The sequence below is a fragment of the Balaenoptera acutorostrata genome, chromosome 3, assembly GCF_949987535.1.
Source record: "Balaenoptera acutorostrata chromosome 3, mBalAcu1.1, whole genome shotgun sequence".
In the NCBI taxonomy this organism is placed as follows: domain Eukaryota; kingdom Metazoa; phylum Chordata; class Mammalia; order Artiodactyla; family Balaenopteridae; genus Balaenoptera; species Balaenoptera acutorostrata.
Genome location: NC_080066.1, coordinates 163,306,083 through 163,322,227, shown reverse-complemented (window position 1 = coordinate 163,322,227; position 16,145 = coordinate 163,306,083). Strand labels below are relative to the sequence as shown.

Genomic DNA, 16,145 nt, shown 5'->3' with positions numbered 1-16,145 from the left:
ATTGAACAGCTGCTGTGTGGTTCTTCATGCACTCTGCTGTGCGTATGATATCGTCTTCACAAGGCGCAGAGCCCAAACCATTTTTAACTGACTACACCCACAAAGAAAATAGAAAGGTGTTTGTCAGTGCACTTAGCCCATCATCAAGATGAACAAGCAGACATTAACGATCACTTACTAAGGGCTAAATCTCTGTGTTCAGAAGAAAGAAAGAGAGAGAGGAAGAGAAAGAGACAAGAAAAGCTGATAGCTGTAGCTATGTGCTATATGAACAGGGAGCGGAATTACAGTAAAGAGAGTAAAGAGGAAGGGAATTAGTCTAAGACATTCCCAAGCTCTGCTACGTAACTAGTACAGCGGTTCTCAGTGGGGCAATTTTACCCCTCTCCCCAGGGGACATTTGGCAATACTGGAGACTTTTTATTAGTCATGGCTGGGGGTGCTACTGGCATTTAGTGGGAAGAGACCGTGGATGAGACCTATGGATGTTGCCCAATGTCCTAGAAGGCAGAATGCAGCTCCCACAACAAGGAGCTATTCCGTTCAAACTGCTGATAGTGCTGTAGTGGAGAAACCCTGAATTAGTGATACGACATTGAAAAGTTATTGAACTTCTGGAAATGCAAGCCTCCTTATCTGTATAATGCTATTAATAATACAGCAGTCCCTACCTTGAAGGATGGGTGAGGTACTGCAAGAGATAATTCAAGCAAAGTACTTCATCCTGTTACTGGAATGCTTATAAAACTGGAAGTATTTTTATTATTTGTATTCATAATAAAGCCCATGTCTTCCATTGAACAGCACATGAAGAAAGGAAAATATATAAGAGGGCATCAGAATAAAGACGCATTTTGAGCTTACGATAGTATTAAAAAATAAAATTCAGAATCAAACAGTCACATTTTGTTCAGCCTAGAATATTTTAACCTGATCCCATCCCCACCAATAAAAAGGAAAGCTAAAATAAAAGCAATCTTCCAGAACATTCCTCATCATTTACCCTGTGAGAGTTCCAGAGATTTCCCTAAAAGGATGATTAAGACAATACAGCCTTACAGGTTTGTGGGTAGTATTTAATCAGGAGAAGTTAATGCTAAAAGGGGATGTTTAAAATTATTATCATTTTAGTATCACCTTTGAAATACGAGTTTTTACTCCAAGAGTGATTTTTTATTTCAAGTCTTAAGGGTCCTGATTTCACTCTTTTGAGCTGTCAACTGTGACCACATCTAAAGAGACAGTTTGCATTTGTCTGTTGAACCTGTGGTTAGAGCTTGAGTAATAGCAAAGTGTTCACTTCAAAAAAAAAAAAAAATTCCACAGTCAAGTCCTTTAATTTGTTGAAATAGTTAGAACTTGAGCAAGTTCTAGTTCAAATGACCTAAGAATCGAATATGTTTTTCTGCTTTAGGTGGTATAAACCACAAGATTATATATCAAGTGAGCAAACCGAACAAATCTGGAAAACCTCGGACAGCAGAAGTAGCCCTTCCTTGGGAATTCTCTGGAACTGTGGGCAAACTGGTGTCTGCTGTCAGTGACAATTAGAGTGACCAAGATAAGCTCTGTTTTCTTTTTTTTTTTTTTTCATTCCTTAGCCAGCTACAAACTAGATGACAAAGCAGTTTCAAGGCTAAAATCTACTTGTGCCCATGTCCTGAAATGCTGACAGAAAGTAAGTGTGGTTTTTTTTCGAATATCATTTTGAAAATAAAGTAAAACTGAGCTTCCTCATTTGATGGTAAAACTGGAAATACACCTTTTCTAACACATAACCAAGGGCCAAATATCAAGTAAGATATTCTTTATATAAAATAGTGCAGATTTCCATATAGTCAAACTGGAGAATACTGATCTATAAAGGGAAGCCAACTCAAAAACAAAAACAAAAACAAAAACCTCTACTATTTTTAACATTCACATGCTACCTGGAAATTTCTTTGATTCAACTCAACTTCATGAGAACCAGCTTACCTTCCTGTGTTGATCTTTTGGATTAGAACATTTTTCTTCTGACTTTGAGAAATATCACGGCCCCATTGTACAAGTGATGGGATCATTACTAAACTGGTTCCATGTCTACTATGCCCATGAGAATTTGCCTGACTGGTGTTCTGGTTTCAACTGTTTAAAAAAAATTTAAACAAAGACCCCTTTTTACTTGGAGATATATATATATATATAATGAAATACCATATTTTCAATTCCCGAACTGTGGAAGGATTGGCACATAATCCTGGTGAATTTTACCAGGATTATAAAATTCCGATTGGGGGCATTATTTCATTTATTTTAAAAAAATTTCATTTTATTGTGGTCAGAACACTTAGCAAGATTACCCTCAACAAACTCTCAGTTTTTAAGTGTATACTACAGAATTGTTCATACAGGCACAATATTGTATAACAGATCGCTGGAACTTATTCATCTTGCATAACTGAAACTTCAGGCTCCTTGATTGATCATCATTTCTTACACCAGCATAATCAATGCAGTAAGCAGAATAGATAAAAGCTCATGGTCCACAGGGACTGAAGCCAGGCTCCACTGTTACAGGCTGTGTGACGTGTGGGCAAGTTACTTAACCTCCCCTGTGCCTCATTTTCCTCTTCTGCAAATAGAATTTAAAAAATCATATATATGTGTTATATGTTTTATATATATATGTGTGTGTTATATATGTTATATAAAATGTATATATTTATATATATAAATCAAAATAATACATATATATGTTATATAAAACATATAACATGTATGTGTGGGTATACGTGTATTAACTATGTATGTGTGTGTGGCATGTAGAACCAATGCCAAGAAGATAAATAACATAAAAATATTTGCAATCGTTATCACTGACTATCAGCAAAGCTGAAGCATTGGTACTCCTGAAGAACAACAAGAAAGGAAAATGTATATGCATTTATATTCTCATTCTAAAATGAAGAAAATAAAATTCACCCACCCTTGATCTCAACAAACCTTATGCTGCAGAATCCAGAACTCTAAATAACATATTAATATGATACTTAATAAAATACCCATCATATATACTCTCATGCCCATGTAAAACACATACACACACATGCAATGATTCTTTCTGTGTACTGAGATTATAATTGCTGGTTATTTTACTCTTGAACTTTGGATTTTCCAAATTATCTACAAATAAGCTCACCTTACATGTGTAATCAGAAATAAAAAGGTTCGCAGTTTTCAAGTGGAGATAATTTTGGAATTCTCATTATAACTGAACACGATTGAGCCCCCTTTGAGAGGGAAAAGCCCTGAAAAATGATCATCTGCGATGAACCCAGTGGGACAAAGAACAGTAAGAGAAATAAAACATATGAGTAACGTCTTGCTCTTTGAACCCAGAGGACAGATGCTCACCTCAGTCAAACCTGAGGAGTGGTGGCTCGGAAAGGCTTAGGGGCTAGAGACACTCATTGAGTCCTGATGACAGATAACTTAACAAGCATGATCTCCCTCAATCTCACCTGCAACTTGTAGAGAGCTATTTGGACCACGATTTTACAAATATGGAAACCAGGGTTCAAGGTCAGCAGCCATGGTAGAACACCAGCCACATTTCCCAGTTCTAAGTTACATATCCTTTCATGATGCCACAGAGGCCCTCGTCTGCCTCTTGCCTTTCCTCAGCCCTCTCATATATTTATTCATTGCCCCTACCATGCTCCCTCTTCAAGCCCACCCTCTTCCCTGCTTTTTGGATGCAGTCCCATTTGCAATGAAAAGTCAGTAGGAGTACAAAAGCCTCATATAGCTCCCACACAGAAAGCCTGACTAAGGTAGAGACAGCAATGCCTGAACCCACCAGTATTCTCACAGACGTGCAGCTGCAGGCATGCACACCGATTCTGCAAAGCTCATAAAGCAGCTTTCAGCGCCACTTAGAACCCTGTGTCAGCAGGCATCTGCGGTGGAGGCCAGCTCCCACAGGGTAAGTGATTCTCTACTGAACCCAGGCAGGACTGCATGGGACCCCAGGGAAGAATGTCTGTCCTCCGCGGCTCTGGAGGGCATATTGTCATGTCCCAAAAGATAGGAAGGGGAGAAAGAGCTGCAGAAATGTCTAAGGAAGAACCTCCAAGTCTGACTGTATCCAGTCACCCAACCTAGGCATGGAATGTCTACTGCTTGACAGAAATACAGAATTAAGACATCATTTAAAAAATGCCTTTCATGGCTTTAATTGGCCCCCACTATTTTTTTCATTTATACCTTTCAGCATATATTTTTTCATGTAATTTCTCCTGCTAATTATTTAAAGAAGGAAATGAGTGCAATGCTATAAGGCCTGGTACATGCTATACTATAAGTATACTACAGTATACTATACTTTAAGTATACATGCTATACTTATAGTACTGCACTATAATGAGTGCAATACTATAAGGCCTGGTACATGCTCATGCCATTCTTAAAAGGCATTTCCTAGTCCTGTGCACATATTAATCAACCCTTGCATTTTGTGAGGCAAGTAGCTAAGAAGCCCTAGTTCTCCAGTGCTTAAAAAGAGAGGTTAGGACAACAGAGCAATATAATTGTGGAGCCTTCCTAAGACTGAAAGCTTGTAGGTAAGATAAAGGGGAGCCCATATTCCCTGAAGGAAAAATAAATAAATCCTATCGCAGGGATAAAGACAGTCCCGGGAGCCACAGGAGCCCATCAATAACAAAAAACTAGTGCCAATCACCTCCTATTCTTAAAACATCCATATACACATTGTCAGATTCTGATTAGCTTAAGGCCCATTTTTCTCTTCCTTCTCACTGATTTTCAGGAGGTACAGATCAGTACAATCAACATGCAGCACACATATAAAGTAAGACATATTTTCTTCCTTGCACAATGCCTTGAGGAAACATTCTTTAAGCGAGCCACGAGCTCTGATCTTGCCTTTATCCTGTAGGAACCCTGGGATGTGCTTGGAGGCTCTCCCCATGACATCTACTGCCTGATTCTGTGTGTACCTAGGGCTTCAAGCCACTATTGCCAAAATGGGAGTGTTCTGCTCCCAAAATTCATTGCTTTAACCCACATTTGAATTCTGTTCATGGGACAGAGTGCCCCTCAGTTGCTCCCTGGATTAACTCCTTGATTGTTACTATTGGGGAACTTTGCCCACTCCAGTTTACCAGCAGCATGGATTTCAAATGGGTTAAAAGTGTTTCCTTAAGTTTTGGTCTAACAAAATGGATGAACCTTATCTATCCTTTCTCATTACCTCTGCTTCTTTAGCTAGTATGACATAGCATAAAAAATTAAATGAATCAAAATTAATTTAAAATAAATAAATGTCCCTGAAGTATTTACTACGGGAAGGATTGGGACATTCTAACCTTCAGAGCTGATCCGTCCCAGTAACTTTCAGAATCTTACAGAGATTATCTTTCAATGATTTTCCGCACACAGTTCCTAGAGTCCTAACCCTTCACAAGCACAATTTTATTCCTCACATGGGAATTTTCTCTAGGTACTATTTTTTCAGATGGTTTTCTACTTTAGATAAGGGCCAAGAGAGGGGAGTAGGGAGGAAGCTTAGCTTTAACCTCCAAAGTTGTGCAGTGAAACAATGTGCAAATGTTATTCTCAAAAAAATATGCAGAATATTATGGAAATATATAGTAAAACAATAAAATTGATCTAACATACACAGAACCCTACAAAAGGATGCCCTTTTTCATAGCTACTATTTAACATCTCTCAAAATTAGGTGCTTTCATCCCAAGTTAGTAATAAAAACAGCTAGACTTTATTTAGCACTCTCTTTGCAGGACAAATTTATGCATAATTATTGCATGTAATCTCCACAGTGACTGCTTAAGATAAGACTATCTATTATCCCCCATTATACATATCATAGTAATGATAATAACAAGAGCTATGATTTATCTACTCAGTGCCTAACTACGTGCTAGACACCTTACTTAAGTTATCTTCATTTAATCTGTGCAGTAGCATTATGAACCTGGCTCTCTAGCTTCTCCCATTGTACCGATGAAGAAACAGAGCCCACAGAGGTTAAGTAACTAACTAAGATCAACACTAATAAGTGTCAGCATTTCAACCCAGACTGAACTCTTTCTTGACTTCTTAACCACTTTGCTCTACTGCCTCAAACAAACACGAAGTACAATGAAAATCAGTGAGTGGGGTTGAGGAAGACCTCTACGAGTCTTGAGCAAATAGTTTCTATCTCCTCCTTAGGTCCCCAACTCAAGCTTTCTGCCACTTTCATTGAGCTTCCTAAATCAACACAAACTATGATTACCCATTACACACACACACAAACACACACACATCATAGAGTCATAAGGCATATGTATCAAAATAATGCTCATCTTGCTGTTGAATAGACTATCAAAACTCCATTTGTTTTGCCTTACCACCAGCCTGTAGACCTAAGAGCAGGACCTAAGTACACCTTAAACCAAGCAAATCATACAGACAATGGGATGGTAGCTGTTATTAAGTAAATATCTTCCATTGTTAGAGTTACTGCTTCCTATAAATAGCTTCTTCCTTAAGCTTCATAAGAACATGGCAGAAAGACTTCTTTTGTACAATTTAAAGACAGGATGACTCAGATGCATAAAAATAATGATCACACAAATATTTAAGACTCGCTCCTTCTCCAGTGCTGGTGCTCTGTCCACTAACATACTGTATTAGTAATGCTCCCCACTTGCCACCATCCCCAAGGAAGAAAACGGCTAGTGCAAATGATGCACTCCATGAAAAGAAAAGCCCGCCCCTCACTGCAGGGAAACACCAAAGTGGAAGCCAAACTTGCATCTGTGTTCACAGGTATAGTTGTCATTCATAGCCAAGACTTCATCCCTTCAAAGGCCACGACCCAAGTTGAAATGAAATGATAGGTATTTGTCATATTTGTCACACATCCTAATGGTGGGCAAGACAATATGGAGAAATAACACTGCAGCATGACCCCAAATATTAGACTTTTTTCACTGAAGTGAAACGTGGCAAAGGACCTTTTGGACACCACCCTCAAACCGGCCCTGCAAAAAAATACACATTTTTTTCTGAATAAAAATAAAGAATGTTATTATTTAAAATCTAGTTCTACAAATTTAAAAATAATGGATACTACAAAACAAACTTTATAAAATATATGTAATGTCACCACTGCATAGGGAGAATTTTTAACCTTTCACTCCAGAAGAAAATGGAAGTCTTCATCCTGGGGTCAATTTTCAATGCTAACGTTACTGGGCTCGTGACTATGAATGCCCATGAGGACCGACTGGGGCTTTGAACCAAAGGAAGGGAATGACCGCCATTTTGTTCCAAGAAGTGGAGACGTGGTAGAATTTTCTAAACCGTTTGAACTAGGACTCAATGGTACTGTCAAACTATTGTTTTCCTTTCTTTGACCACAAAATATAGAGGCCGGTCTTCTCTGGGGGTCAGTGGCATCCTGTAATGAGCCATGTGAAGCCACCGGCTTGTCATTCAGAGCACTGCTTGCTCTGTTCTAGAATCCTGGAACACCCCTTGACTGCTGCTGCCTCCGGACCATCTCCAAACAAATGGGAAGCTGATTTGCATAAACCTCATTTGCATTTTATTCATCCCCTGCCCAAATCTAGATCAGAATGTTTAATATCATCCCCGCTGTGGGAGGTCTCGTGAATTTAAGGCCATTTGTGGTCAATCATGAGAAGGTCTGGGTTCCAGAGTTGGGCTTATATTTGAAATTAAAAGCAGAAACAAGAGAAAGCCTGCTGCAAGATACAGAGTATGAAAAAACAAAAAGACCAGTTACAGTATAAACGTGGCAGAAACCAGAAACCATTGCTGAGGTCTTGCATTTCTACCGATGAGCTAGCAAGTCACCATTCACGGGCGCCTAAGATGACACCAAGTACTTTACTTGCATTTCCACATTTAATCGTTTTTTACTCCCTGATATACAAGGAAAGTCCAGAGGAAAAAGAAAATCAAAAGGCAGGAGGTTTTCTCAATGTTAAACATCCTCTAAACAGTAGAAACAAGATTCAAACGTAGTAGTGTCTGGCTGTAACCCCATTCCTTCACCCGCCACCCCAACTCACCTCCCTTCTGCTGACCCCTTGTTTTCTGACATTAGCCCAAAATACCACAGAAAAGTATCCTAGTAAATGTAAACAAAAACTTCAGCGATTCACTCAGCATTTGAATGTTTTCTTCTCCTTGAAGATTAATCAGCCAGAGAAAAACTGTTACTTAAACTAAACTCTATTTAGGTTTATGAGCCAGATTTTGAGGTGTGTGCGAATGTTAGTTACCAAGAATAAATAGGCTCTATGTCATAATAAACACACACATACGTACATGAACACGTATTTCTTGAGCAAACACAATCCCATTAGAAGGAGAAAACAAAACTACTTGTGAAAACTCTGCAAAAATCCTGCAACATCAACAGCATCTTCCCTGGATCATTAATTCTGGCCTAAATTTGCGACTATCAGGCAAATCAGACACACTGTCCAGCAGACACCCACCTGCTATTAGGCTGAATGTGCCTGGCATCTTGACATTCTATTGATTCCAATCCAAAGCTTATGTAAAAAAGGCAGCTCAGAGTCCAAAAGGAATTTTAGCCACAAATACTTTGGGAGAAATCCAAACAACTAAAAACAGAAAGAAAGACAAGATGCAAATCTGAGTGACAAAACTGCGACAACTCAAACCAGACTGGTAGATGATGAAGAACAAATCTGCAAATGATTCAGGCCTCCCCTTTTGATAACTACTGATTTTAAGAAATCCCAATAGCCTCAATGAATCTGGACTATCACTACTGGTGCATATAGCCACGAAAAGATTTGTTATTACTCCAGGGGTGTTGCTTTCGAAGAGGACTCTGTCAATTTCTGCCCACTAGAGCCCTGTACACATTCAATAGAAGTTTGTTGTACCATAAGTATGATCCTGATAATGACAAAGGTTCTTAAGCAGTTCAGATGAACCAGCAACTATATAAAGTGCTTAAGAATACTACGTCCTTTAATCTTCAGAACACCCCCATGAGCTAAGAGTTTTATTTCCATTTTACAGATAAGGAAAATTGAGGTTCTGAGAGGTAATTTTCTCCAGGTAGCTGGAAAATGAGACACTAAAGAAGAGAGAGCATCAGGATTCATTTATAAATTTTCTGACACCTCCCAGCCTTCCTCCACTCCCAAAATAGCCTAAGCCTAAATGGGATGGGTGTATGTCCAATTTCCGAGTCCTGGCACTAGTGGCTTTGGTGGCAGCTGCTTGTTACAGTCAACTTTGCATAAACAGGCTGGCTCTAGTGGCGTTCTTTAAAACCAGAATAATTCTGTCTTTACTTTAGCCAAGAGAAGACACGCATTTCAAAATAAAAGGTAAATATATGTTTTTAAAAGGAGGCAAAGGAGAAACCTGTAATCCCATCGAACAACATGGATTTCAGCCGGCCCCCACTCCTCCCCTCCACCCACCTCCCCGCTCCCATCGGCCACTGCACAGCCCCCTCTGACTTCAAAGAGGAGCACGAGGTCCATGAGGGCCAGCTGGAAGGGGGACCATATCCCTAGGGAAGGGTGGAGGACGAGTGGAGATTCACTACAGAGGTCGGTCAGCTCAAAGAAAAGAATTCAAAGTGTTTCCAAAAGCTGATTTCTATCAGGACCGCCAGGGCAGATCAGAAGGTATGAGGTCCCAACTGGGAGGGATGAGTTTCTGCTGCTCAGATCCCAGGTTTGCAGGGTGATCCCAGATTTCTGAGTGCCTGGCTGGATTTGAGGAGCAGGGGTGGCCATCCACATGTCAAGTAGACTCAGTTTATCCCCACCATGACAAGGCAGCAGTATTTCACCCACCCATAAAGCTGTCTGTGACCCTGAGCATGTCTATAATTTGAAGCAATACTCTTTTACAAGAATGCTCCTGAATTGAGCTATATAAACTAAAGATGTGAAATAACCAAAAAGTTCCTTAAAATGGTTTGTAACATTCCTCAGCCCCCATTTTCCCCCCACTTGCTGCAGCGTCTATTTTTTTTGTCCACGATGGGGGTTGGAGGCCCTGCCTGGAAGTCAAGCCAGTGCATCCTTCCCTTCTGCTCTGCCTCTGATTTACAAGGTGACTTCTTAGAGACAGACACTTAGCCGTCTATTCTTGGTTTATCATCCATCCGTTATCATTGTTACTGCTGCCATTATTATTCAGAATGATTATGGACTTATAAAGATGTTCTCATCTGATAATAATGTATGCAATATGCTTCTACACTGCCTAGCTAACATAGCATGCCTGTGATTTTTGTTCTGGCACAAGTCAAAAAAGCTGCTGCAATGGAATGTTTAGTAGCTTTCTGAACGGTTACACGTAGGACTGGGGAAAAAAAAAACAGGTGCCAATATACATATTTTTTAAACAGCAAACTGGGTGTACTTTTGTGCATAGATGACAACAAAATAGGTAACACCATATGCAACATTAGAAATATCTGGCCCTTTCCTCCTCAACTCAGTGTGGCAAACTCTCTAAGGGCAGTGATTGCCGTTTGCTGTCCTTGACGATCTCACTCAAGTCCTGTTGACAGTAGGGGAAGTAGAACAGGCACACTGAAGGCAGGGCATGGTCCTCAGAGGCCAATAAACTGAAAAATAGTATACTGGCTAGAAAGCAGAATCTTGAAGGAGAGCACGGCTGCAGGGAATTAATAAAAAAATCCGTACATCTTTTTTTAAAGGCAGCAGCAGTGGGCTGTGACTAGAATTCACCTCTTCATGCATGCACTCAACTCCCCTTAGTGTGGACGGGAGTTCTGTGACAGCATTGCAGGAGAAAATGGATTCATACGTCATTTAAAATGAATCATTTCACTTCCTCTCCTCCATTTTTATACATATTGACAAAATATAAAAATACATTTAAAAAAATCGATTCGGCTTTGTAGTTTTCTACAGCAAAAGGAGGCATCAGAATTATAAGATTCGATGGCCTCTGAATAATTATTTAAATGGGGTCACCCACAACGGCATTCCATGGGCCTCAGATTCACCAACCCAAAATGAAAAACAGGCAATGCATTACAAATCGCTCCTTATTTATTTTGAGATTTGAATTTCCATTTTATTTTTAACAAGAGCTTCACAGTTCGCTGACAAATGTTCTGAGCTGTATTTAGAGGAATAACTGTATGTAAGATCAGGAGCACACATGGACAGAATTGGTTTTTCACTTTTTCTAAACAGAAATACAGAACATGTGGGCATTGTGGGAACTTCATGTCAAGGATCTGAATTGGCCATCAGAATTCCTGCTCCTCTCTGGGCACAGTGGGTCAATGCTCTTGGAAGGATATCTGGAGCGCTTTCGAGGGGTGTCTATAATGCCTTTTCTCTGACGCAATAGAATATTTCTACCATCAAGCAAGCAATTAGTTTTAATATGAAAAACTGCAAATCTGAAATGCATTTGAAAACAAAATCGACAAATGACTTGTTAGCCTCCTCGCAAAAGGTACAAGCAGTTTGTACTGCTATTGCTTTAGGAATTAGATTTTCAGAAGTTGGAAAACACAGTCTTTGGCTTTCCTTGAAAGAATGCTAGGCAAATTTTTCAAAGTAGGAAAAGAAGGTGTTGAAAGCTTTTCATAACACGTAAAATTCTGAGTTTGCAAGCACCAAACACAAGACAATGATAATGTTTTGGCACTTTATAAACGTAAGGCACTCTCTCTACTGCTTGGAGACAGCAAATATTTTTAGACAAATTATAACATCCCTGTCTCTATGCCCAAATAGAGGAAAACAGCCAAATACTTTGAGGCATCAAAAGATAACTATGGTGATGAAAATACAGAACTCTTATCCCAAAAGGAAAATAAGAAAGCACATATAATTAAAATAGCAGCAAACCTGAAAGAAATACAAATAACTGAGGGTTTGGTCATGAGTTTCTGAGACTGCCTCTGACAGAGTTTCAAATATAGCACAGATTGCAAGTAAAGAAAGATCATTTCATCTCAAGATTGGTCACTGGTGAACTCAATGGCAGATTATTAATCGGAGGAAGTGCAGAACATAAACATACGAGGTCGTGAATGATCTCTTAAAGGCTTAGTGCAATAAGCATCCTTCCCAATTCTAGAATATGTCCTCACAAATAGAAGTTTACAGGCAAGAGAGAATGAAGGTTTACCGAACTCCTTAAAAAAGCCCTGTCCCTCCCAGACATTGTGTTAAGCACTTAACATATATTCCTCGCTTTAATCTTCTGGATAGCCCAGCCAAAGAGGTAGTATTATCGCTTCTTTACAGATGAACAATTTGACACTCAGAAGTGAAGGCGCTTAGCAATGGAACTATGGCTGGCAGGTGGCTCTCCTGGAACAAAGGGGGCCCCCCATTCTGTCTTCCCTCCTGCACCCTCTCGCTCTCTGCATCTCTTTTTTTTTTTTTTAATTTATTTTATTTATTTATTTATTTATTTATTTATTTATTTATTTATTTATTTTTGGCTGCATTGGGTCTTTGTTGCTGCGCGCGGGCTTTCTCTAGTTGCGGCGAGCGGGGGCTACTCTTCATTGCGGTGCGCGGGCCTCTCATTGCGGTGGCTTCTCTTGTTGCGGAGCATGGGCTCTAGGCGCGCAGGCTTCAGTAGTTGTGGCACGCAGGCTCAGTAGTTGTGGTTCGCGGGCTCTAGAGCGCAGGCTCAGTAGTTGTGGCGCAAGGGATTAGTTGCTCCATGGCATATGGGATCTTCCCGGACCAGGGATCGAACCCATGTGCCCTGCATTGGCAGGCGGATTCTTAACCACTGCACCACCAGGGAAGCCCCGCATCTCTTAAAGAGGCTTGAAATTGCTGCTGCAGGTTGTTCATTCATTAGCCCATCTGCCCCATGGGAAGAAGCACAGTCTGGGGCAGGGTTTTCACTACTTGCTGTAAACCACTTTGTTTGGAGCCTCAGGGGTCCAAACCGTTCATGTCTCCTTACTCCATTTAGCTATGCTTGGCAGGGGATTCTCGTTGTGGGGCGCGATGTGCCCATCCCAGAGCAGAGAACTTTCATTTCCCCATTTCCAACTTAACTTACACATACTTATGAAAAAGGTGAGCTATCTTTTCTTGAGCTGAAGAACCACTTGATCCATTCTAAAATAATGTTTTGAGGGGGAACCAGAGGTAGCGGTAGATATTTGTTGAGTTTGAAGAAATATTTCAATAAGAACAAATTGTCTTCAGCTCCAGAAAATGGGAAACAGGGTTGTAAGTCAGAGTCCTCTACCCACACACACTCTGCTCCGAGGTACCCAGAGGTATCAGAGGTAGATGTTCAAAATTTACCTTCAGCCTGTTTTAGGCATAAGGACTGTATAGGATCATCTGGGTCCAGGTTTCAAGATCTCAGTGAGATGGTAAAAGCCCAGGAGCAAAGCCTGTGAATAAACAACCTTCAGATGATGAAGGTTGGGTCCAGGCTGCTGAACTATTTCCTTGGCAATCACAACCACCTATTACAGGCTCTGTGCCAGTATGGCCATATTCACAAGTGTGCCCATTAAGTGTATCTGAAAACTTACTAAATAAAAGCCAAAGTGAAAATATTTGCTGACCTAATGACCATAAGTCTTTTCCGCTGAGTCAGTAAGACTAAGTGTGAGTGGTACCCAGAGATAGTGAGTCAGTAAGACTAAGTATCACTAAGCGTGGGTGGTACCCAGAGATCAATTTCAGTGAAAATGAATCCTGGTGGTGTTGGCCATGACCTGGTCTGCTCTTAAAAAATGGCCCAAGGCCTTTGTTTCCTACCTTACTCAGCATGTCTTGGGTAAATTTTTTCCAAAGTAGACTAAAGAGATGCAATTCACAAACAGTGGAAAAATATTCCATTTGGAATAAATACTATTTGGAAAGACAACACATTGGTCAACGGGGAGGTCTTAGGTGCCTCACAAGTCTCATCAAAATAAAGTTCTGAAATTTAGGAGACGGTAGTTGTACCCACGTGAGAGACATTGGAACAGTTTTCCACATGAAGTGATGGCTTAATAGGAGCAGTGTGGCTAGATTCCTTTGCACTCTAAAAAAAAAAACCCTTTAATTTATTTCAGGAATAAAAGTGAATGCAGCTCTGGCAAAATGCAGCATAAAGGGAAGAAAACGAGTGAAAGATTTAAAAAAGGCATCTTCAAATTTCTTTCTAATACAATGATCTTCCAAAGGTTAAAGACACAAGTTAACAGGCAATACCACAGCTTCCACAAACCTCTCTTTGTCTAGAGATCCTTTTTGACCCCTTGGTATTAACATTTGTAAAAGAACCGGGACTGTACTGGCTTTCTATAGCATGAAAGGTTGCCAGGTGAAAAAAACATAATACAAATAAGGCATGGGACCTATGCATGCAAAAAAATATTCACTGTTTATCAGAAAATCAAATTTAACCAGGCATCCTATATTTTTATTTATTATATCTATTAACCCTCTAATAGAACAATCAAGCAGTCATGAGCAAATTTTGAATGAACTATTTTTGGGCTGGTTAATGGTGCAACCAGAGGTCCTTAACCACTATTGTGCTTCATGTTTTCCTGGGAAGCTCTTTGAAAATGCAGACTCCTGGGACCTTCCCCTAGAGATTAGTTCTCCTATGGGCCAAACATCACTGTGTTTACAAGTTCCCAGGTGAATCTTGATGCACACATATTTGAGAATGACTGTTTTAACCCAGACTAATAAAAATAAATGTGGAAGACACAATATGCCGGATTTCTTTGATGGCTCAAATCACTCCATTAGGCCTTTAGAGGTGACTCAGATGCCCTAAATCTTAAGGTAGTGTTAACTTGAGAATGTCAAAAGGAGATAACGTCAACCCAAATACTGGTTAAGAAAATATTGTCATGGACCACTTCTTCATTACCCACATGAGGACACTGAGGGAGAACCACTCATTCTAAATTAGTAACCCAGAAGCACAACCAAGAATAGAATGACACCTGATGCCAGAATTCACCCCATGTTGTCATTTCTAAACAATTCCTCCTTACATCCTGTTTCTTGAACAGCTGAGAGAGTTGGCACACCCAACAGAAGGAGCTGAGACATTCTTCTACCCTTAGCTAATGAGCGAACTCCTTTGCCACCATGTAACCGTCCAATCACAGTATAACATAACGACATCCACATTTGAATCAGGAATTATCTCAACAGATGTGAGCTGGGTCTTCATTGTATCAGTAAATGCTAACATAGCATTAAAAGTGAGTAAAGAAAAATCGAATTTTTCTTCATGGAAAATAAAGCTCAATGACTTTTTGCTTCCAAGGACATGCTGTGTGTGTGTGTGTGCGTGCGTGTGTGTGTGTGTGTTGCCTATAAATGGGCAGGAATGATGGAGGAGGGAGTGTTTCCTTCTCTTACCATCAGCAGAATTTCTTCTCTGGGGCATAATTGCCGTTGACAATAGCTCCACACACACCCTTGCATTTACAATAGATAAAAACTTCCCTCCCAGGGAGGCTATGTTTGACAACCCTGGGTTGCTAACTACGAGATACAAATGACCAAGAGGATGACCCAGCCAAAGAAAGATGTTAACACAGAAACTGTGGCTAATCAGTCATTAGAATGGCCAAGAACTGGAAAGCTAGAACTGAAGCATGGGTCTGTATGCAGCAGGAATTCAGGAGAGTGGAAAGCAGGCATTAGAGTTCTCTCTTGAGAGTTACTCAGACTTGTGTTCAAATCTGAATTCCATCTTGACTGGCCCTGAGATCTTGGGCAGGTTACTCAAACTCTCTGTGCCCCTTAGCCCTCTGGAAAATATAAGCAACAGCAGCAAACTCAAAGAGCTCCGGTGAGGATTAAATAAATTAGTGTGTGTGAAGTACCTACCACAGCGCATGGTACATGCTCGCTAAATGGGAATAATGAGAAGCAAGAATGCACATTTCTGTGGGCCCAGTGGTCAACCCATCACCATGTATTTGCCAGTACTTAGGCACAGACTCTGTACCTAGCTACATACAGGACGAATGAGCAATAAAAGAATATCAAAGCCTACTTACTGTCTGCATATAACTGTCTTATAATTCATGTACCAATATATGCTTAATAGCAACC

At 40.1% G+C, this 16,145-nt stretch overlaps 1 protein-coding gene across 7 annotated transcripts in view; it reads right to left on the bottom strand.

Moving 5' to 3' along the window:
- FLRT2 (fibronectin leucine rich transmembrane protein 2) overlaps positions 1-16,145 on the bottom strand; it is a 91,765-nt gene that overhangs the window by 34,890 nt on the left and 40,730 nt on the right. For 2 of the 7 annotated variants that reach the window (XM_057543344.1, XM_057543342.1), the window contains exon 2: positions 8,541-8,669. The exons of the other annotated variants lie outside the window; for them this stretch is intronic. The gene's annotated coding sequence lies outside the window, so the exon portion shown is untranslated. The remainder of the gene's footprint in view (positions 1-8,540; positions 8,670-16,145) is intronic. 7 annotated transcript variants of the gene reach the window in all.